At 40.5% G+C, this 24,626-nt stretch overlaps 1 long non-coding RNA gene across 1 annotated transcript in view; it reads left to right on the forward strand.

Moving 5' to 3' along the window:
* LOC122447079 overlaps positions 1-24,626 on the forward strand; it is a 546,471-nt gene that overhangs the window by 258,836 nt on the left and 263,009 nt on the right. The window contains exon 6 of the long non-coding RNA XR_006271124.1: positions 1,936-2,029. This is a non-coding gene — a long non-coding RNA (uncharacterized LOC122447079). The remainder of the gene's footprint in view (positions 1-1,935; positions 2,030-24,626) is intronic.

Consider the following 24,626-nt stretch of genomic DNA (forward strand, 5'->3'; position numbering starts at 1 on the left):
ACATCAGTCCACACCCTCATTATGGACTATTGGGTGCTAGGTTGAAAACACTCAGCCAGAGGAATAAGAAAATTCTCTTTTATGTTAACAACCTCAGGTGGTGCTAACAAAAAGCAAGATTCTTCCCCTTAGAATAATTATTACAGGGTCATGATAACTTTTCATTAATTTATTCAATAATATTTGGAACAAGTATTTGAAAAATTGTTGGTGTAAGCTAAGCAAGGAAAGCAGATGCTGTATCTTATTTTTCTTTGAATCCTGAATGCAGCCCGTGTCTTTGGTACATGGTATGTGTTTTAAAAAAAATTTACAGAAGGATTTACTGAACCTGCTGATTTATGAAACTCAATTGTTGGGCTGGAAGTAAATGCACTAGCTTTTCCATTGGGGGGTAATATGAGAATTTCTTTTTCAAACTCATGAGCTTTCTTTCTTCAGGCTGTTGAAAGAGATATGGATTTAACTTGAAAAGCTATGGCCAATATCCTCTCATGAATACAATTATAGAATTATAAGATCTCAGAGCCTCTAGAATCTCAGGACCCACTTATTCCCATACTTTGATTTTGTGAATGAAGATACTGAGATTCAAATAGTTTTCACGGAGCTTTTAAAATGTGAAAATATTCTATTAGAGTCTTGCCAACTTCCAGGTTAATTTAAAGGTTTGGGCTTTGTAGTTCAAGTTCCCATTCAGTTTCTCAAAGTTTCTGAATGCTCCCCACTGGGACACAGGTCTGGGTGTGGTGCTCATTACTTCCCATCCTTCCATCCTGCCTCTTTCAGCCCACTGGCCTAGAACTCAGCTCACTCCCACCGCTGCCTCCTCCTCTACTGCTAACTCTGGAAGAAACACACATTCAGCTCAAGGACTCTAATTTCTCCTTGGAGAAGGGAGGACGTGTGGGGACCCGAGAAGTTAGGGAATGGCTCCCGATGGCCATGCCACATTGTGTGTCTCTGTGACTGACACTTGCTGCAAAGTGTCATAGGTTGGGCCACTAGAAACCCCAGAAACTGAAAAATGACACAGACATGGGGAGGTCTTTGGCTGGGGGATCCTCTTGAGAAACTTTTCTGGGTGATCTGCCTTTTCAGCATTTCTCCATCTACCCTTCATCACCTAGCTCCAAATGTCCTTCAACAAACCAAGGACTTTAGGGAAAAGAGTGTCATTTAATTATGAAAACACATAGTTGCTTTTTTTTTTTTCAAACTAAACATTTTCTGAACAATAAAGGGGTTTTTGAAAGCCATGGCAGTGTTCTAAAAATGTCTTATTCATTTTACCAGATTAATCCAGAGTTGATATAGGTTGTGCAAAGAAAAAGTGTAAGAAACTGATCTACATTAGCGATATATAGGAGTTGGAACATAGATCTGACCAGACAGGGTTCCACTTTCTTTTGTGATTCTTCTGGGGTCCAAGTCTGAACTATGACTTTCCCCATCTTTTGGGGGATGGAGAGTGGGCACTTGTGTCTTGGCTCAAAATGAATGAACAGGGTGAACTACTGGCTCTTCTTTCTGCTTCAAGTTGCAGAAAATCCAACCAATAGTGGCTTAAACAAACTGGGGTTTATTCTCTCATGGCAGGAATCCTGGAGGTGAGGGGGAGCAGGGTCATTTCAGTGGCTTGTTGATTTTGGAGATCTGGCAAGAAAACTTTTCCTTGACCAAGTGAGGTCTGAATGGTGGCCGTTGGGGCCTGAGAATTAATTGACAATCTGGAGTTTTCTTCAGAGTAACAAGAGAAAATGTTATTGCACACTCATGAAGCAGCATTCTATAAGGAGAATCTCTTTGAACAGCCACAGGTAACGGTTTGTATACTATCAGCATAATAAGAGCATGTTGGTGGTCAGAGCTTCTGTGGGGAAGTGTGGGAAGTTTTGATAAGGTTTGTGACACATTTTCACAATTCTCATCCAGGTGCTGGTGTGAATGGTCACTCTCCTGCCTGGCTGGAAGGTCCCTGGAGTGGGATTCGTGGCAGCAGAATTCTCCCATTCTCTGGGTGCTGAGGGTAAGTCTTCTCTCTATCTCTGGCAGCTGAATTCTCAGAAAGCTCTGTTAAAACAAAGTTTAGGGAAACTTTTCTCATCTACTGTTTGTTCAGGTGTTTTCATTTTGAAGTATGGCTGTCCCTCTGCATCTGCGGGTTCTACATCCATGGATTTAACCAATCTCAGATGGACTGTAGTGGTTCTCGGAGTTTTGAATGTTGTGGAGTTTTTCCACTCAGACTAAAACTTGATCAGGGAGTCCTGATGCCTCTCAAGCTTTCTCAAAGCTTGAATGTAATGTATGTGCTTGTGTCTGAACATGAACTTTTAGGTGACAGGCCACCATGGTTAAAAGTAAGATTGCAAAACTACTTCTGTCTCCAACAGGGCCATTATAATTATTAAGAGGATCATTTAGGAAGCTGTGGATGCTTTGCGTTCAGTTTGAGGTGATATTTTGGTAGGATTGATAGGGGCCCTTTGGGCAAATGTTCATTCTGTGGATTTTGAGAGAAAAAGAGAGGTGATCTAAGGCTCCTGCATGCGCAGAGGTTGTAGGCCTGTGGTCATGAGGATGCCGGTCGGAAACAGACTCCTCCCGCAGGAGCTGGGGAGAGGAGGAACAGCTCTGCAGGCTGGGGCACGTCTCCACCCTGGCCTCTTGAGTCTCACCTTGGCTCCTGAGTATCAACTATCTCACTTGTAAAATGATTTATTTTGAATGAGATAATGTGTGAAAATATGCAGAGTAAACTATGAAAAGAAATTCTTCATGATTTCCCAACACAAGCATGGGCAAAAAAGAGGTTGAGTGGGTTATTTGGAGGGGTTCATTCAGCCCCGAATAGGGGTCCTCACTGCTTTTTACTGTCTTTCCAAGAGAAGTCATGACTCCTCCTGTGTCTTCATGGCTCACCCTACAGTACAGGAAGCTGGGTCCTCATTAGGAGGTAACTTCCCATTATTGACAAAGAGTCTCTCCGTGACCAAACTTCAGTCAGGCTCCTCTGAATCTTCTCCCTAACTAAGCCTCAACTTTGGGGCTTCTGTGTTTGTCTGGACATTGCCCAATTTTAGCAAGAGTCCTGCTAAGTTGATTTACCCAGAATACCCCATCCCCAGTATCTGATCACCCTTGATATCTGATTGGGTTCCTCACCCCCACCATCCCCCAGGTGACATCTGATCACCATGTCCTGCCTTGAGCAAGAATCCTGGTAGGCTAGTTTAGCAATATTTGCCCTCCCTCTTAGTTATTTTCCATTTATTGACCACTACCTCCACCTCACTCCTTGGCTGTAAAACCCCTACTTCTTCATGTTCTATTCTGACTTGAGCCAGATCACTCTCTCCTCCTGCAAAATCCCACTGCAGTGATCCCCACACCTACTGCCATGGTCCTGTATAAAGTCGCTCATACCATTCTTTAGCAAGTGTCATGAAAAATTTTTTTCTTTAACATATTCTCTACTTTTCTCTGAGACAGCAATGTTGTATCTTATTTCATGGACCAATTTGTTGTAGGCAATTTTTTCTCCCAGATTTCCTAGCAGAATGTATATGTGGCGTGACATAAACTTTTATAACTATTTCCAGAGAGGAATATAATTTGGACTATTTGTTCCTTATGTTTGGTGTACTGGTAAAGGAACCAGGCAATAGAAATGTGAAATTAGTCTATTCTTGGGACAGTAAAAGTCTATAAAAAAGGAACACAGGGATATGCCTATTCAGATCTGCTTGTGGGAAAACAGATCAAGATGGAGTGGCCAAATGCAAATTGCTTCATCTAAAAATGACACAAGCATTTTAGTATAATGTGGGCTGGTGTCTTTGTCTTATAAGCCTGGGTTTAAGAATATTTACAACCAAGTGGTTCCAGAGCCTTGAGGGATTTTACTTCCCTTCTATTCCACAGTTGTTGGTTTTGCTACCATTGATTTCTGTAGCTGTCCTCAGCTCTACTCAGCATAGGTGGACTATGGTTTCACAAATTTTAGATGGAGAATAAGTTCCTATTTTTCATTTTATTTCTGTTATCATGAGGCACTTTGAACAAGTCTCAACCTAGGGAAACAGCTCATTTTCCTGCCATCTATTGAGTACACTGATATTAGGGGAGGTAAGAGAGATTTAAAAGGTTTTTGGGTGCGGGTATGTGTTGCTGATTTCCAAACCTCACCTTGTCCAGTAAATGCTGGGAGGACTTACTGGAGAAAGCACTGGAGTGGGGAACACTGCCATTCAAAGGCACTTCCCTGTCACCCAGCCGTTTTATGTTTACCAACTGAAACTAACACAAGACTGTAAAGCAACAATGGATGTGGGTGTGTTTGTTCAGTCGTGTCCAACTCTTTGTAACCTTAGGGCGGTAGCCCGTCAGGCTCCTCGGTCCATGGGATTTTCCAGGCAAGAATACTGAAGTGGGTTGCCATGCTCTCCTCCAGGGGATCAAACCCATGTCTCTTATGTCTCCTGCATTGTCATGCAAGTTTCTTACCACTAGCGCACCTGGAAAGCAGCTACACCTGCATGTGTGCTAAGCCACATCGGCCGTGTCCGACTCTGTGCAAACCCATGGACTGTAGCCCAGAAGGCTCTTCAGTCCATGAAATCTTCCAGGTAAAAATACTGGAGTGGGTTGCCATTTCCTCCTCCAAGGGATCTTCCTACCCTAGGAATCGAACCTGCGTCTCCTGTGTCTCTTGCACTGAAGGTGGATCCTTTACTTGCTGAGCCATCAGGGAAGACCCTGGGAAGCAACTATACTCCAATATAAAATAAAAAATTAAAAAAAAAAAGAATTTAAAAGGGATAACTTCACTTAGTATAGATTCAGCTCTTCTAACTGTAGGTGGAAGAGACTAAAGCCCACTAAATGATTTTTTTTTAACTTAAAAATTACCACACAAGTAAATTTTCTTTCAAATTGCTGTATTTGCTCATGATAATGAAATCAATTCGTATGCTTAAATATGTTCTAATTTCTTAGCTGCTTTTGTCTCTAAAACATACTGATACTTGAAACAAAGACGTTTCCATCTTCATGCTTACCTTCCAGTTTGAAATCCTGAATACATCAAGAAAGCTCTCCTCCTAAACACAAGAGACTCAGGAAAAGTCATGTTGATAGAAGCCCCTTCTTAATAATTTTTGGAACGTGAAAACCGAAAATTGTCTGTTAGGAGCAAGGTCAGCAGCCTCATTCTTTATGTTCTTTGGTGGCTGGCTAAGTGATGTTAAAACAGAGTTCATGCCTTTAACTAGCTCATGCTTCTGCTAAGGAGGTAATGTGGCTCTCAAGAATTTCTGTGTCTGTGAATTGCATTGGAGGCCAATCAGCTTCACCCTTCCAGGTCTCCTCATTATAGGTTAAATATGGGAAAGTGAATCTAATAAGGGATCCCTTTCCGGGTGCAGTTATTTTTAGAAACATATTTAGATGACGGGGATTCTATTCAAGTATGCCTATTATGTTTAAAGGTGACCTTAGGGAGGGTGTGGGTCTTCATTATTTCTCCACAGTAGGGCCAGCCTTGTGCTGGTGCAGTCGAGCTGTCACACCTGGCTCTCTGTGATCAGAGAAATGTCAGGAGACAGAGTGACACTCACAGGCCCTGAGAGCGGATCCAATCCACGACCTTTGCCTCATTAGCAGCCTGACCCAACCAATCAGAGAAAAGCCTGCCTTTGATTCTGTAGCACAGACATGTCTGTGACAAGGACAGTGATCACCTCCTTGGTGTGACTCCAAGAGGAAGTCCTGAAATGCTTTGTCAATGCCGACATGCCATCATAAGGTGTTTTTAACTGTGTGTCTTTCTGCCTTTGTGGGTCTCTTTCTCTCTTTAATTAAAATGCCAGGATGCTCAAGCTATTCACTGATCTTATGTAAATGCAAGCAACTTGAAATCTCCATTTTCCTTTTCTCAGAAATGCATCAACTCCTTGCAGATATGCACTGAAATCCAATTATCTAGATTTTCAGATTTGTTTTTAATTTAAAAAAATTAACTGTTCCTTTGAAAGGATTCTGGACTTACAAAATATGTAGCAAAATAGTACAAAGAATTTCGATATACCCTTCACCTTACTTCCCCTAATGTTAACATCTTACATAATCTTAGTTTAATGATTGAAACCAGGAAACTAACATAGGATACTCTTAACTAATCTACAGACCTTACAAAAATGTTTCTAATTGTACCACTAGTATTCTTTTTCTGACCTAGGATCCAGTCCAGGTTTACACATTATATTTAGTTTTGCTGATTTCTTAGTCTTCAATCTGGGACAATTTCTCAGTCTTTATCTTTCCTGACTTTTGAAGAATATCATTCAGTTATTTTGTAAAAAGTCCCTCAATTTGAGGCTGTCTTTTCCTCATATCAAATACAAATTATAGATTTTGGTAAGAACTTCACAATAAGTAAGTTCCCTAATATGTATGAGTTCCATTCCGAGAGCACTATAAGATGATTAATGAAAGCATAAGAATAATACTTTTAGCAGGTATATGTATGGTAACATTTCTAACAGGTATCTCTTTATGGAGAAATACAGAACATGAAAAAATAAATCAGGATGTCTGCTAAACATCGAATAGATTGGTGATTATTTGTTTAAAAAATGGAGATTCTATACCACTTCAGACTTTTCCTGATGTAAGACAATGGGAAAAAGAAACGTATCATTCATTTTATTCTACTGGGCTATGTATCATTTATGAGGATAATAATGCATATTCTCAACCATTTCGGCTCCCTCTTCCTTTTTATTCTGATTTGGTCACCCCCTTTATCTGTTTTTATTACAAGGCTGAACAGATCTGGTGTGGCGATCAATAAGAATAATGACAACAGTCACATAACTGCCAAGACTTCAGAAAAAGGTCTGACTTCTGGTGAATCCCATGTCCCCATCTCCCTGCATCCCCTTTGAGAAGCAGGTTCTGTTTCACAAGGCAGCTCAGGGCGCCGCACATGCTGCCAGGCGGGTTAGCAGTTACTGGTAGGGAAAAGGAACCCCTTCCCCCAGTGTTTCAGCATGCTGTGTGCTTAGTATTCCATGTCAAAGACCGCAAACTTGCCAATCATAAGACATTGTGAATATAGTTCTTTCCAAGTCTCTGGGTAGATAATCATATTGTTAGTTATTGGAAATCTGATACTCCACCTAAGTGTTTATTAATAGGCAGGGCAGTCTTGCTTGTTCAAAAATAGCTGAAAGCTCTTTATAACATGTTTAAATGGAATACAAACCAACATTTATAGAGTGGTTAAATGTAATTCAACTCCATTAGTAAAATAACATGCTATTTACAAATAAAACACTCAAATCAACTGTGGTCTACAAAATTCTCCACACCCCTTCCTATCCCTTTCTCCTTTTAATGTCCTCTTTGAACATTATTTGAAAAGTGTGCCTAATTGGTCTGACTCAGAACAAAGCTGGATTTTCCCACCTTGTTTCCTTAAAAAAAATGGCTGTACTTTTTCTATTTAATCTGAAGCTGTAATAAGAATGATTATCAGTTACCAAGTAGGATTACATAGCATTTGTCACTTGGTCAGGGGCAACACTAGGAAAAAACAACCCAGGTAGTAATGTGAATTGCTACCCAGATCACAAACAACTATGAGTCTCCAAGTCTTCCTGCACCTTTAAAATGGGAGACAAGGAAGTGGGTATGGCTGAGCTGAGTGAAGAGAGGGGTGAGGGAAAAAAGGAAGATATTTTGCTGTGGCCATTGGAGGCTCTCACTCCGATGACAGACTGTGACCTTGATTTCCTGCCAGTGTCCTGCATGGGCTGCATCCATGTTGTTTTAACACATTCCAGTCCTTTTCCTGTCCCAGAACTGAATTTGAGTGCTTTTATCTTGGGAAATTAACTTACCAGTTAAATATGGTAAATCAATTCCAATTTAATGTAGCGGTTGTAATAGATAAGAAGCCCAGAAAAAATAGCCAAAATTTTAAGGTATTCTTGGCAGGAAAAATAATGACTGAAGAAAAGGATGAATTACTGTGAAGCATGGCTTCCCAGGTGGAGCTTGAGGTAAAGAACCCACCTACCAATGCAGGAAACATAAGAGACACGGGTTCAATCCCTGGGTTGGGAAGATTCCCTAGAGAAGACATGGCAACCCACTCCAGTATTCTTGCCTGGAAAATCCCATGGAGAGAGGAGCCTGGCGGGCTACAGTCCATATGGTCACAAAGAGGTGGACGTGACTGAAGTGACTTAGCATGTAGCATGGCCCCATTGATGATGTCTTGGGAATAAAGCTATTTTGACAATTGTCAAATAAATAGTAAAGTGAAAAAAAGAATGCAAGAATTGTACATATGCTGTAATCATGACTCCAGAAAATAAATGAGTGCATATGACTATGATTGGGAAGAAGCACAACAGAATGTTAAAAATGTCATTTCTGTGTGGTCGGGAATATTGATGATTTTTCATCTTCCTTTTACTTTTTCTTGTTTCCCACAGTCTCTATTAATATAATAAACATGAATGCCTTTTCACAATAAATCAAAATGAGTAAACTAGGACACATATGCACATGTACATGTCCTGAAAATGTATTTGAAAAGGACTTTTAAATCATACAAACTACTGGGTTTATTTGGGGACTGAAATTCCCATTATAATCCCATTTTGAGTTGATAGCATTGTCTTCAGGAGGATCTCATTTTAAAATATAACATGTTGCTTCTAGAAGGTAATATAAATCCATTAACATCTCAGAAAGAAAAATGTATCTAATTTCCTGGCCTGGGCAGACTGCAGAGGGCATGAACCTAAGGGCATGGGAGACATATTTTGATGGAGAAAAGCCCAGGATTTGGAAATATTGGCTGGTTCTCCATGCAAATTCTTGGGAGGAAGTGACACTGAAGAAGAAGTTTTCAAGGTGGAGAAACATGGTCTGGCCTATGGGAAGGGTTAAAGGGAATGGGGTGAGAGGAGCAGCCAAAACTAAACTTGCTCTATGTTTTATCCTCGTTTCATTCTGCAGCAAACATGCCTGTTCATAACTCTATGTGCAGATATCTGTTTCTTTAGGATAAATCCCTGAAAGTGAAAATACTGTATTAAAGGGTATAGATAATCTAAGACTTTCCATAGTCAATTTCAGGCACATTCTAGGTAAACGCACTATTTAATATGTGCCAGACTGAGAGCACCTGACCCTGAAGAATTTCCATGCGACTTTACACAAAAAGGAAAAGCCAACCACTCCCCACACTCTCTCAGGACTTTTAGAAGGACTTCAGTAGTTGCACAGGAAGTTATTTTGAAGTCACTTATTCTGAGTAACAGATGGAGCTGCCTGAACCTGGAAGTGAAATATGCCATCAACCAAGGTTCTAAGGAACCAGCTCCCATCTCAGCTTGCACTTTCAAACAGACCTCTTTGTTTACAGCAGTTGAATGTGGCTGTCTACTAGGGATCAAATTAACTGAAAATAAGCTCTGGAAGGCTGACAGCTTTAATTGTCATTTAATAGACCCATTTCCTAAACTCCCTAATATCTTGTGTTGATTGTGATTGTCAAGGGTCCCACGATTAAATCTAATTTAAATTGATGCTCAATTTGGCCAGGATTGAAGAACTACTGGGTGGCAATTGTGCAACATAACTGGGTAAAATTCCTTTCATCTGTCGGTGGTTAAAAGTATTTGAACTTTTATACTTAAAATACAGCCCATCTGGAATCCTTAAATGAAAGCTTTAATTCTCAGAGAAAGGATTTGAAGGTCTCTTTGTCTTCCGCAGAAGGCTTTAAAAGGCAGTCTGCAATTAATGGATGAAATCACGGGCAAAATAAAATTCTTTTTTAAACCAGATTTTAATAGGCTCATATCTCAACCTTGGCTTGGTAGTGTTTAGGATAAAAGGATGCTGGTTATTTGTATGACCTCTGGGACACCTATGATGATCCGGTGGAAAGAAATTATAATCCTTCAGCCATTCATGCTTGGAAGATTACTTGCAGTAGGCACATACATTATCCATGTCGTGCTTTCCTTTTGGGGAACGTTCAGAGGTTATTACAGTAACCAGCAAGTGTATAATGGATTAATATTTGCTGCACTAGTCTTTTTGGTGGTTGTTGCTCTTTCCCCTTATTCTCTATTAGGTTCATCCATATCAGTTAAAGAAATCTGGATATATGTTCTTCACATAAGGTATCCCTCTGCTCTTCCTGACAGAGGGATAGGCAGATGCCAGGCACACTTTATACAACTTGAGGTTCTCATTAAACCTTTGCTTGAGATTGAGTCCTGTCACATAAATTAGGTGAGCTTCTCTGACACCTACTTAAGGATTATGTCCCTTTTATTGCCAGCAGTCCCAAAGCAGGTTCATTACAAATATGAATCAGACAGGAGACAGTATTATACGTGCACATCAAAAGCCTTAAGGCTGTTGATTGGGTTTTAGAAAACGTGGTACTTCAGCCATGACAGAAGGTGAGAAATGATGTCTCCGAATCCCTAGCACACATTTATACCTCAAAATTCTTGGTAATGACAGTTAATTTTTCCATTGGGTGGAAAAATCTTTGGGGATTTTGGTACAGTTGCCCAAAACTGGGGTTAATAAACCATCCTGGGTTATAAGAAGGAGATGATGTGGTGGAAAGAAGAATATTCGATAGATATTGTCTAATATGGAAGATAAAATGAGTTTTAAGATGATAGTTCACATTTTGGGATAATGCTTGATTCTTTTTTTCTGTTTCTATATGGCCTTTTTCTCTTTCACAAAGTGCCAATTGCGAGCTAGATATAAAATCAACAAAATTTGCTGTGATAAAATTTCTTGTCCTCAAATTTGCTGATTGAAAAGGAGGCTAATATACAAAGGGACAGGTTTAATTTTACTTATGTAAATAAAGATGTAGAAAATAACACCGTGAATCTGAAAAATTAAACATTTTTTAAACTTGTGAAAAAAACCCTTGATGTATCCCTCTGGTTGAAAAAGATATCCTAGTTTCTTTTTCAAGATTCGAAAGCAAGGGTCATAAGCTGGAGCTATTTGCTCATTTGAAGTAAATTGCCTTGACAGTGCATAAGAGAGAGAAGTGCACTGAGATAATTGGGTTCAAAACAAGTGTTTGCAGAGTGGAGACAGGAAGCTTTTCGTACAGGTGAAAAGATGTGTATATGAATGATTGGGTTAAAGGTCGACTTTGGGAAAGGATACAAATAAGGATCACATTTCATGAGAGCATAAAAGGGAGAGAATATTTGAATGTTCACTCAGGAAGCTCAATTCCCTACTATGTGCACAGCTGAGCATCTGGTGGAATTTAGGTATCTGCCACGACAGGGACCATAGTTGTAGCCCCGTCAACATCCATTACCCAACTTTGGTGGATGGTTCCCGACCACACTGAGGGCTTTCTCCCTCAAGCATCTGGCTTTTCCCTCTTCCTTGGCTCACATCCCCTGAGCTATATTCTGCTTCCTGGAATCATTTCCTAAGTAAGCTACTTGTACTCAAGATTTTTCCCCCGACTTTTCTTTGGAGGAAATTCAAACCAAGATACATGCAGAATAGATGCTTGATAGAGAACAATTGGGAGCATTTTTGTTTAAAAAAAAAAGATCATGTTTGATTTACATTCAGAAGAACAGAGTTTATTGGAGCTGTGAGCATTTTGATGAATGGTAGTGAAGTCATGAAGGGAAGTATTTAAGGGAAATAGCAAGATTTACTTCCAGAGTGGTCACGAGGTAACTGATTAACAGGTTGCAATGGAATGTGATTCTTAGTTTGGGGCATGGTCACAAAGTTTGCATCATCAGTAATGATTGGTGGGACTTCCCTGGTGGTCCAGTGGCTAAGACTCCATGCTCCCAATGCAGAGGGCACAGGTTCAATCCTTGGTTGGGGAATTAGATCCCACATGCTGCAACTAAGACCCAGGGCAGCCAAATAAATAAATAAAATAAATATTAAAAATAACGATTGACGATGTGAATAGGAAGAAAATAGTTGGGAGAAAACCATACAAGGAATGAATAATTGTGTTTAGCATGTGAAGTCCTTAGAATTTCTGATCTTTCCCCTCAAGGGTCTGTATCATTGTATTCTTTCCAGTGGAAGTATTCACTTGTACAACTGCAGCTATATTTTTTTTTCTTTTCTCTAGAAAAAGACCAATGTGGGAAGATGAAGGCAAGGAAACCCAATGTTCTTGGGTTTCTAGATGATTTCTAAGGCTTCCCTTGTGGCTCAGCTGGTAAAGAATCCAGCCTGCAATGTGGGAGACCTGGGTTTGATCCCTGGGTTGGGAAGATCCCCTGGAAAAGGGAAAGACTACCCACTCCAGTATTCTGGCCTGGAGAATTCCAAGGACTGTATAGTCCTGGGGTCGCAGAGTCGGACGAGACTGAGCGACTTCACTTTCACGCATTGGAGAAGGAAGTGGCAACCCACTCCAATGTTCTTGCCTGGAGAATCTTAGGGACGGGGGAGCCTGGTAGGCTGTCGTCTATGGGGTCGCACAGAGTCGGACGCGACTGAAGCGACTTAGCAGCAGGAGCAGCAGCAGCAAACATCTCAAGAAACAAACAAAAAGTGCCTTCTTACAGAGCAACACTCACTCAGCGTTTCAGGGTGACAAGGACACATTAGAGCTGTTTCTTCTGACTTGGTATATTTGGATCCTCTTAGCATTCAGTGATACTGAACTAGTGATACTCATTAACCTAGGGGTTTTCTGAAGCTGATGATACAGTGTTTCTTATAGTTTAAAATTCTTTCTCTACTTAACCTTTTTACACATTTACAGTTCTAGTCTGGATTAGTGAGGATGCTGCCTTTCTGGAACCATCTGAATGAGTTTATAACCTGTAGGGCCCAGGTCTGCTTTCAAGGTTATGCATTGAGTTAGGAGATGACAGGATGGCAACAGTAAAATGGAAGTGCTTTTCCCCACCAGCCTCTCTCACCATCTGATGTGTGGAATTTTTTCCAGCTTTCACAGCTGAGGAATTGCTAATTGTTGAATTTGCATTAAGATTGTAAGCTCTGGCAAGCCTGAAATTCATTTTGGCTCATGTCCTCAGCCTCATTCCACAAATAGTATCTCCAGCTCCAAACGCTGAGGCCAAGGGAGAAGGGAGTGTAAGGCAGTGTAAGACATAACTTTGGCCTTTTCTTATTGTAGAAGGATGCATTTGATAGAAGTAGAAAAGAATTCAAAAACTTAAAAAATGTTTCCTTAGCAATACCTTTCATGTGTCATTTTAAACCAAATTACTTCACATTTTGTGGGGGAGGGACTGATTTTCTGTTCATTTGGAGCAATTTGGGCAGAGGGAAAATTAGTTCTTCCGGCGGGGGTGCCGGCGGGGGTGGGGGGGGGATTTTGATCATTTCCTTCCAGCTTCTTTCAGTTCTAGCAACAACTCAAAGATGGTGGCTATGTGGGAGGTCGATCTGTGTTTAAATCAACACTGACTCAACATATATCCAAGCCTTGCTTCAGAATTCATCATGCGGTGATAGCAAAAACAATTTCAAGGGTAAATGAACATTTTTTGAAGGTGGGGATTTTTTGTTGCTGAAAACACTACATTAGATGATTATGCTTCTCTGAGTTGTAAAGAGCTAATATGGACAGGTTTTTGCAGTGTGAAGATTTTTTTCTTCCTATAATTTCGGTTGATTTTACTAAAAATGGAATAGGGAGTGTCATAGGGAGGAGTCACATTGCAAACCCACCCCCACTTTTTCCCTTCCTATTAATCACATGCAGTCACTTTCTAGAGGGCAATTAGGATAAGCAACAATTTCTTCATCTTAAAATTAGCTTTTGAGAGCATCCATCTATATTTAGAGATTTAATAAACACATCTCAGCTCAACCACCTACACTGACCATGATATTATAAAATATGATCCCTTCTCCTCTGCATTTTTCCTAGACTGATGATTATTTTATTTTCTTAATAAATGAAGGATTCCTTTAGATGTGAATTATCAAATTGGCAAATAATCCTGTTTAATAGCCAAGAAAAGAACAAAGGGAAAGACAGACTGTCCCTTCCTCCAAATGAAAAATTCAAAGAAATATGGTTGGTTTGATGGATTCTGAGAGGAAAGAAATGTGAGACCAATAAATCACTGGTTTTATTGCATGTTTTGAATTTTGAATTGTTTTGGGATAATATGGAAGCAATTGCAAACAACTGGAATAGTTCAGTTCTTAAACAATTTGCATATAAACAGGAGGAAAAAATTATCATACTAGAGTTATTTATTTCTTGATGAAAAGAGCAGAAACAACATTAAAACCTTGTGATCAGTTTTTCCAGATGCCTGAGTTTATAGTATAAATGTTTACATTGAGGGGAAAGAACTGAGTTTGTAGCTCTAACTTTCAGAACTTAGATTGGAGTTAGAATTGGGGGGGGTGGGTCCTGGTGCACTGGGAAGACCCAGAGGGATCGGGTAGAGAGGGAGGTGGGAGGGGAGATCGGGATAGGGAATACATGTAAATCCATGGCTAATTCATGTTAATGTATGACAAAAACTACTACAATATTGTAAAGTAATTAGCTTCCAACTAATAAAAATAAATGAAAAAAAAAAGAATTGGGGGGTGGGTAAGAGGGAGGCGCAAGAAGGGGAAGATACATACATATTATACATGCATGCTAAGTCACTTCAGTTAGTTGGAGTCTTTATGACTCTGTGAACTGTAGCCCACCAGGCTATATATATATATATATGTGTATATATATATATATATGTAAATTTAGATATATATATATGTATTTATGCACACACACATATATATGTATATTTAGTCACTCAGTCGTGTCCAATTCTTTGCGACCCCATGGACTGTATATGAGCTTCCCAGGTGGTGCTAGTGGTAAAGAACCCATCTGCCAATGGAGGAAATGTAAGAGATATGGGTTCAGTCCCTGGGTTGGGAAGATCCCCTGGAGAAGGGCATGGCAACCCACTTCTTGCTTGGACAATCCCATGCACTGAGAAGCTCTGTGGGCTACAGTACATAGGGTCACACAGAGTTGGACACAGCTGAAGCAACTGAGCATGCACAGATTGTCTATACGCTTATGGCTGTTTCATGTTGCTGCATGGCAGAAAACAATACAGCATTGTAAAGCAATTGTCCTCCAATTAAAAATAATAATAATAAAAAGGAAGCGGAATTGTGGAGTGGAGGTTGGGAACAAAGAATGATATTACAGATTATATGTTGCTGTGTGATAAATCACTCCAGAACTGAGTGATTTAAGCCACAGTCTTTGTATCATCTCTCATGATTGCTAGATCATATGGTAGTTCTACTTATAGTTTTTGGAGGAAACTTTATGTTGTTTCTATAGTGGCTGCAATTTCCATTCCCATCAACAGTGTAGACTTTTGATGATGTCCATTTTGACAGGTTTAAGGTAATATCACATTGTAGTTTTGATTTGCATTTCTCTAATACTTAGCAATGTTGAGCATCTTTTCATGTGCCTGTTATCCATCTGTATGTCTCTTAACACACTTTTAATCTTGCTCTGTTTGTTTTTAGTGAAAGTGAAAGTGAAATCACTCAGTCATGTCCGACTCTTTGCAACCCCATGGACTGTAGCCTACCAGGCTTCTCCGTCCATGGGATTTTTCAGGCAAGAATACTGGAGTGGGTTGCCATTAAGAAACTGTAAATAGGTATTTAAATACTGTTGTTTACATTTAACCTTCCAAAAAGTAGTACTCTCAAAATTTAAAACACAAGGGCTATTTAAGCGCTTTGAATGATGGGAACAGGTTCTTTTCTCTTAGGCTGATTGTATGGGGGACTCAGGAACACCTGTTCTTTTTTAGATCCATCCATCTACTCTCAGATTTAGCTGGTACCTGAGGTCTGACTCGGATAAATTGGGAGCAACATTATGATGAATCTCCATGCTTATTCCTTAGATGAAATTGGTTCTGAGCTGCAGTCAGGATTAGGAAAACTTTTGAGAGTCAAGCTTTGGTCCAATGACCTTTTTCTGCATCCTCAATGTTAAGGTCCAGCTAGTGGGTAAGGGTTGTGGGTAGAGAGTAAGCTGATGAGAATTATAGAAGAATCTCCTCTCCTGCCCGAGGAGTTTCAAAGTAGAGACATATCAAATTGGCCAAGTGGTTCCTTGGGTAATACCAACTTTTCGTTCCTCAGGCAATTCAGTGAGATAATGCATTGTTTATAAGTGATAAACAGTTAGACACAATTTAGGTATCATAGTAGCAGCAGATTATAAGGGAGAAAGTATAGCATTTGGAATCAGAGACCCAGGGATCCAATTTTAGCTATATCACCTAACGACTAGTGAGTTTGGTGATACAATTTTTTTTTCTTTTTTAAATTTTAGGTTCATAATTATAAAATGAAAGCATGACTATCATGGGTTGAATTATGTCCCCTCCTCCACGAATTCACAGGTTGAACTTTTAACCTCCAATTCCTCAGAATGTGAGTGTATTTGAGATATGTCTTTAAAAGGTAATTAACTTAAAGTTTATATGGTCTAATGCTACATGCTGTTGCTGTTTAGTTGCTAAGTCATGTCTGACTGTTTGCGACTCCATGGACTGTAGCTCGCCAGGCTCCCCTGTCCATGGAATTTCCCAGGCAAGAATACTAGAGAGGGTTGCCATTGCCTTCTCTAGGAATGCAATATGACGGGTGTTCTTATATGAAAAGGTGATTAGGACACAAATGAGCACAATGCAGAGATGAGATACCCAATGAGAATAGCCATCTACAAGCCAAGGGGAGAGGTCTTTGAAGAAACCAACTGTGCCAACATTTTGATCTTGGACTTTTACCATCCAGAATTGTGAGAAAATATATTTCTGTTGTTCACATTGCCTAGTCTTTGTTACTTTATTATGGCAGACCCAGCAAACTTATGCATTGCCTTTGGAAAGGTTTTTAAATATTCAAATCACTGTGTAAATATAAAATTATTAGTAAAACAATATTTGTAGCTACTATCCCAAATCTTTTGAGACTGAAGGAATTTGAGAATTGGGTAGATTCCACAAAGTTCCCAGCTATGGAGATTTCTCCAGAACATCAGTAATCAATGTGTCAAAGGGTGTTTCTTGACTTGGGCTCATTTAGTAGCAAAATATGATGGAAATGGAGGCATTTCCTAATTCTGGCCAGGCTATGAAAACCAGAAACAAAGTAAGGAAGCTCTTTGTTCTGCGCTCCTACGTTAGTTAATGGCTGTCTTTCAGCCCAGAAGGAGAATCTAGTTCCCTCTGTATCACTCAGAATTCCCAAGAGTAGCTGAGCTAGCAGTCAATTTCGAGGAAAGAATTTGAGTCATGGGATGAAAGTGTGGTTATTATTTAAGAAAAGGGAATCACCTCAGGTGATTTGTAAGGGACAGAATAAATACACTGAAGTCTAGGTGCTTATTTTTATTTGTGTTGGATAGAAGTAATTTTTCTAGTCTATACTTTTCAACTCAGTATTTATTTAGTCAAGCTCCTGGAGTACTGGGCACTGCCCTGAGAGCATTATGGGGTAGATTGAATACACAAAATTCACAAGCCCTTTCTTTGAAGTCGATACAACATAATTTGTGTGAGACAGGCTGAAAGCAGCCAGGCGATCATGCACTGAGTTTGCAAGGGAAAGAAAAAAGTATGTAAGATTAAGTTGGGAGAAAATTTCTGTACTTAGGTCTTTTAGTCTGAGAAAGCAACTTTTTAGAGTCTGCATGGAGGAGTCAGTCATTCACTATTAAAAAGACTTGGAATCCATATTTAGGGTGTTCACAGCAGATTTTTAATTTAGTATTTTCTTCCTCCTTCTTCTATCCCCCACCTTCCTAAACCGTGTTATAATTTCCATGTACAAGTTTTCATTAGCTCTGACCCCATCAAGAGAATTATAATGATGAGAACCTTGGCAAAAAGGATTATCAACTCGGAAGCAGGGTATGAAAAGAATAGATTTCTTCAATAACTTTTGTGTGACACCCAATTTGTAATTCATTTTTTTAAAAAGACAAAACTATGAGGATTAAAGCACTCAATTTGATAGCAATGAGCAATGCAAAAATTATAGTGAATTGGAACAAATTATCATCAGTGAAATGCTTTGATCAACCTGAGATGAAGGCAGTTTGTAACTATAAATGATTCTTTTTTTAATAAGATTAATTGTGTTGATCTGTTTTGGGGGTGAAATTTAGGGTAGGTAATGACGGTAAACATTAGCAAAGGAACCATTATCCTGTAGGATTTGTCAGGGCATTTCACTTCTATTAATATCACTTACACAGAAGCAATCATTTCATTAGGAATTTTATCACTAAATTCATTTTTTAAAAAATGAACCCTTTAGAAAAAAAAAAAAAAAAGATGAATTAAAAGTGCTTTCAAAGAGGAAGTGCGTGTCTGTGTGTGCTCAGTCGTGTTCAACTCTTTGTGATCCCAAGGACTGTAGCCTGCTAGGCTCCTCCATCCATGGAATTTTCCAGGCAGGAATATTAGAGTGAGTTGCTGTTTCCTACTCCAGGGGATCTTCCCAACCCAGGGATCGAACCCACATCCTGCATTGATAGGCAGATTTCTTACTGCTAGTGCCACCTGGGAAGCCCTCATAAAAGAGAGCACAAACCTAAAAAAAAGTGAGTTGCCAAGTTAAAACTCATTGAGGTGAGGGCAAGGTGAAATACAGGGATGGATTAGTCTTGGGAGAGAGCAGCAATGGTAGAGATTTAGCAGAGATTTAAGCTGGATGTTGAGGAGGCTGGACGTGGCTCTTCCTATATCTGTGACTGTATCTGAGGCAATTACTCCTTCCGCTAAGGAAATATCATGATCATCTTCCCCTTCTCCTTCCTCCTACATCTCTCCTTACTCAGTCAGGAGGAACAGTGTGGTAGATGATTTTCATGGTTTTAGAAGATATACTGTAGTCTCAGGCTATGTACAAAGTGCCTGGACCCATTACAAGTTTTCGCAGAGTTATTAGAGGCTGCTGGTTCCAGCCCACCCTGAAATGACCAGACGAGTGGGCCGTAGGTCTGGAGCAACAGACCTGTCAAACAATGGCACACCAGTCAGTGCAGCTGTTAAGAGGTGGGATGAGCCAGTGTGGTTGCTTTTATTTCTTTTGAATTCCTGTTAGCAGCAAGGCCCATCTCCATTTTGGTAGTTGGGTGCAAAGGGACAGTAGGGTTGGCTTCAGTTCAGTTCAGTTCAGTCGCTCAGTAGTGTCCGACTCATTGCCCAGGTCAGTATGGGTGTCAGTAGGGAAATGCTTTACTAATAAAGACTTGCTTGTACTTTGCCTAACATGCTGTTGCCCAACACATGTTTTGGTGAGCAGGTTGGAAGGACAGGAGATGATATGAGCTCTGTCATAAGTATCTTGGGTAAACACTTGGATGTAACTTTCCCAGGGAGGCTGAGGGGACCCTCGCTGGAAATGGGGACACAGTGATGAGTTTGAGTTCTGTTAGACAATTTTCTAGGGTGCATGCTCAGAGATTGTTAATGCAATTTTGTTATTATTGCTTTACTCTTACCACAAAGAAATATGTGTTATTTTAGAACACTGAGAAAATACAGAGAAACAAAAATGAGATAATGAGTGGATTGAAACTTTCCACCTGAAGAGAACCACAATTTACATTTAAGTGTCCATTTTTATGATCTCTTTTCTTTGCATGTACATTTATACATATACACACAGCAAATACAGATTTACCAAAATGTGATTGTTTTATTATAACCATTGTTTTCAACAGTTGTATAATAGTCATTCTAAGATGATACCATAATGTATTTAAACAAGACTATATTGTTTCATATTTCAGTTGTCTCTGAATTTCTCTTAGTATAAACCACATTTTCCTGAATATTTATATAGAAAACTACATACATACATCCATTATTATTCCTTGGGATGAATCTCTAAAGAGAATTAAGAGCTTCTGATATATATAACCAGATCGTCATTCTAAAAATTTGTGTCCAGTCATCATGCACTGAACACACATTTACTAACTGAGCACTGCCTATGGCCAGAGTTGTGGCCATAGTTGAGATGAGGATTAAACAGTGACTTAAAAAGCAGAGACATTACTTTGCCAACAAAGGTCCATCTGGTCAGGGCTATGGTTTTTCCACTGGTCATGTATGGAAGTGAGAGTTGGACTGTGAAGAAAGCTGAGCACCAAAAAATTGATGCTTTTGAACTGTGGTGTTGGAGAAGACTCTTGAGAGTCTCTTGGACTGAAAGGAGATCCAACCAGTCCATCCTAAAGGAGATCAGTCCTGGGTGTTCATTGGAAGGACTGATGCTGAAGCTGAAACTTCAATACTTTGGCCACCTGATGAGAAGAGTTGACTCATTGGAAAAGACCCTGATGCTGGGAGGGACTGGGGGCAGGAGGAGAAGGGGACGACAGAGGATGAGATGGCTGGATGGCATCACCGACTCAATGGGTATGAGTTTGAGTAAACTCCGGGAGTTTGTGATGGACAGGGAGGCCTGGCGTGCTGCGATTCATGGGGTCACAAAGAGTCAGACACCACTGAGCGACTGAACTGACTGACTGACTGAAGACAGCACAAACCCTGTCCTAATAGAGACATCATTAAATATGTAAACACCAGTATCGGATGTCACACGGGGGAGACCCGGGGACTGCTGGGGCTTAAGCAGAACCACACCGAGTTTCCAGCAGTGTGTGGGTGTGCCTGTGTCTCTTAGTCCTGGCCAGTGTGTTCTAGCATCATTTCACTTGTTTTTTATATTGACGTTCACAGAAACAAGGATCGTGGGTAGAACTATGCTTTGCATTTGTCCATCTATACAGTCTAACATAGTGCATGATACAATCTTTTATGATCCCTGTCTCACTTAGAATTCAATCTTTTGAAGCACCTTGTTCAAAGATTTAAATTTAATAAACTGAATCAGCAACTGGGGAGGGAATAGTTTCTCAGGTTACAGAGCCCAGCCATCTGCTTCCAACCCCACTCTTCCCTCACAGAATGTCACGCATCCATCTGTGGTGGTGGCGGGGGGTGGCGGCGGGGGGCGGTACTTTTGATCATCTTTCTTTTAGGGAATACAATGAATTCATTGTATTTTTCTTTTCATACAAGTGTATGTTTTCCCCCCCTAGAATGTGAGTAAGTTAATGAGTTGTACCCAGGGTTTCAGGATGTAGGAACTCAAAGTTGCTCAAAAAATGGTTGACTGACTGAGTGACTGACTGACTGTCGCTTGGCTGTTTTACTGCTGCCTGATGACATTTGTTAAGACTTTGGGTTTAAGTTATAGAATTCAGATGTGCTTAAAGAGGCTACTAAGAAAAGTACTGAACTTATTAGTGTAAACATTCCTCTCAGGTTCTTGTTTCCCTTCAAGTCTTCCTTTATTGTCCCAGGGTAGAGGAGGACAACTCATCACCATTTTAGTGGCATAGCAGGCTTGGGGAGAGGTCTTAGAGTTCTATATAAGGGAAGCCTCACGTGGACAAGAGATGGAGAAACCCCTCCCTATAGCAGGTTGACAGTGAAAAGGAGAGAAAAGACCAAGCTGGATATTTGCCCAAGAGGGACAGGTGTGTTATGGAAATTGAGGGACACACAGAGGACAGTGGTTTCCCATATGATACCCCAGGAAGCTGCAGAGACTGGGCCTTAGAGGCACCCAGTTGCCAGACGTCGAAGTCTCAAGGAGAAAGCAGCTGAGGCTCAGAGTGTTCTGTAGCCACTGAGGGGCAGAGGATAAGGTACTAGTGGAGTGCAAGCAGAAAGAGGCTAGACCATGGATTACTCCAGGGGCTGCAGCTGTGCATATTCTCAGGGTGTAAGCAGTGGTCAGATGGACAAAAGGCACCTAACCAGAGGCCAGAGGCACCATGGAGCACTAGGAACCTCTGTGCTCCAGAGCCCAAGGCCATGCGAGCTCTGTTCCTTTTATTCAACCCAATACCATTAGGAGGGAGCTCACAGACATAGGAGTGAGCAGCTATCCCAGATTAGAGAAAGTCAAGTGCATTTTCTCTCTTTGAAGCCCAGACAAAATTTATATTTTCTCTGCATCTGAGTTGAACTGTGAACAGTTTTGCAACTTTTTAGATTAGTTTATCTGTGAGTGGGAATTTATTGGTTGACAGATTCCAAAGGGTTGTAAAGGACACAAGCTAAGCTGTGGAAAGTGTACAGTCTAACCCAGAGGCAGGAGCTCAGCTTTTTTCTCTTCTAATCTCTGCTTTGTCCACTGCCGACCTACTTTCTCACCATGAACGAGATCCTCCACATGGGGAAGTTTTATATTCTATAGTTTAACCATTAGAGGAAGAGAGATCTCCCTCAAGGTTGTTTTCCTCTCAAGTTCTAAATCCCAGGGAATGATTGTATTAGTCTATGAGTCGGGTGTCCCATATGGAACAAATATCTGTATAGTCTGAAGAACATTACTTCCTTTACTTTAAACATTTTTAAACGTTTATCTTTATTATTTATTTATTTGGTTGTGTTGGGTCTTTCGTTGTCATGGGGGATCTTTCTTGTGGGCCATGGACTCTCTAGTTATGACACGGGCTTAGTTGCTCCTCGACAGGTGAGATCTTAGTTCCCTGACCAGGGATTGAACTCATGTCCCCTTCATTGCAAGGTGGATTCTTAACCCCTGAGCCAATAGGGAAGTCCCTGGCAGGCGGTGTTATTTTTAATGTTCCTCCCTGCTCTTGGGTCAGTTGCCTGATACTGAACCAACAAACTATGGTTAAGCAGTCAGGATTGCATAAGTCCAGAGTGGTTCCCATGGTGGCCGTGTATTGGAGGGACAGTTCCCAGAAGAAGTAAGAGTGAGGGTGATGGTGAAAGAAAGTGCCAGATACCCACCAACATGATATCAACCCCCTGCCACCATGTATACACTCCCCAGGACCTTCTTGTTTCCTGGGGGGAGAAATGGTATATTTGCTGACTCCCTCAGGAAAGTCCACAGTAGTCATACCAGGCTCCAAAATGGACCCAGTGATACCACACACGTGGTTTTACCCCATGTTGAATCCAGACTGGCCTGTGTGATAAACAGAACAGTAAGGCAGATGGAATTATGGCTTTGCAGGCTAGGTCATAAATGGCACTGTGGCTTCCACTTGCTCTTATGGGTTGCTTGGTCTGGTTGTCAGGACACTGAACAAGCCCCGGGAGAGGATTACATGGAGAGGAGCGAAGACCTCCTACCACTCAGCAGCACCAACATGTCAGTCCTGTGAGTGGTCATCTTGCTAGCTGACCCTTTTGTCTTCAGATGGTTGCCCCTCTGATTACCGTTTCTTGAAGGACTCCTTCAAGTCTAACCGCCCAGCTAAGTTGCTCCCAAATTCCTGACCATGAAAAAATGGCAAAGATAATAAGTACTTACTGTTCTTTTTTAAGGCATTAGGTTTTGGAGTAGTTTACTATGTATGATTAATTAGTGTCATGTTCCCAAACCAGGCAAGTTAGGGTAAACCTTCCAGGCCTGAAGTAGGCATGATGCCCATCTAACATGACTCTAATAGAGAGGAAATGGCCACAGAAACCTAGTTATTTTCCTTGGATTCTACAGCTAGTCTATAAAAAAAAAAAGAATACAGAAAACAAAGAATCTCTGACATGTATTTTTCCTAGTTTGCTAACACCGCTGGAACACTGGGAGAGGAAGTATTAGCACAGCATATTGAGAGAGGGAGGAAGAAAATAAGAAACACTGGAAAAGTATTTAGAACCTCTGTGTTTTCATCCCCACTCTTGGTCAAGTCATTAAGCCATTTCTGCTCCAACCTCCCTGGGTGGCTGGCGGATCACATGAGATAACAAAGGTGGAAGAGCTCTAAATATTTTCTGCACCTTGCAAATTATCACATGTCATTGCCACAATTGTGAGGACAAAGTGTGGATGTGGGTTAGAATTAGAAACTGGGGAAGAGAGAAAAAAGAAGAAATACGTGAAAAGCTGCTTATTTTTCCACCTAAGAAGATAGCCTCCTGATAATAGGAAAACATTTTTAGGCAACTTTGAATATTACCTTATTATGATTTGGGAATATCTCTGTATGTCAAGATCTTTGTGTCAGATCTCTCCAGTTGCAGAGTTGGTAACAAGCAGACTCCTAACAATTCTTTGTTTGCTGACACACTCCTGATATCCGCCAGCATAAAGCAAATGCAGCTGGGTATGAGGGTCACAGCTCTTGCTAATCGCGTGATGCTCACTGATGTATGACTTCACCCTCTGAATGTGTTATCTGTATCAGTCTTCCCACAGGGACCTCATACCTCAGCAGGTATATTTCATGAGTAGAGGTGTAACTGATGAATCTTCTAATTTTATAGTCTGAAATGGGATGATAAAACGGTAGATTTATAGATATTGTTTCATTGTACACAACACTCACGTTTCTTATTCCCATCTGGTGTGAAGAAAAGAAATTTGCTCTCCCTTTAACGTGTCACGCTGTTAAATGTATGTTGCTTAAGATTTTGAGCTGAAGCAGAGCTGCCCACAAGCATAAAAGATACGGTGCTATGGGCAATACTTTAATG

Source organism: Cervus canadensis, chromosome 9, assembly GCF_019320065.1.
Source record: "Cervus canadensis isolate Bull #8, Minnesota chromosome 9, ASM1932006v1, whole genome shotgun sequence".
NCBI lineage: Eukaryota > Metazoa > Chordata > Mammalia > Artiodactyla > Cervidae > Cervus > Cervus canadensis.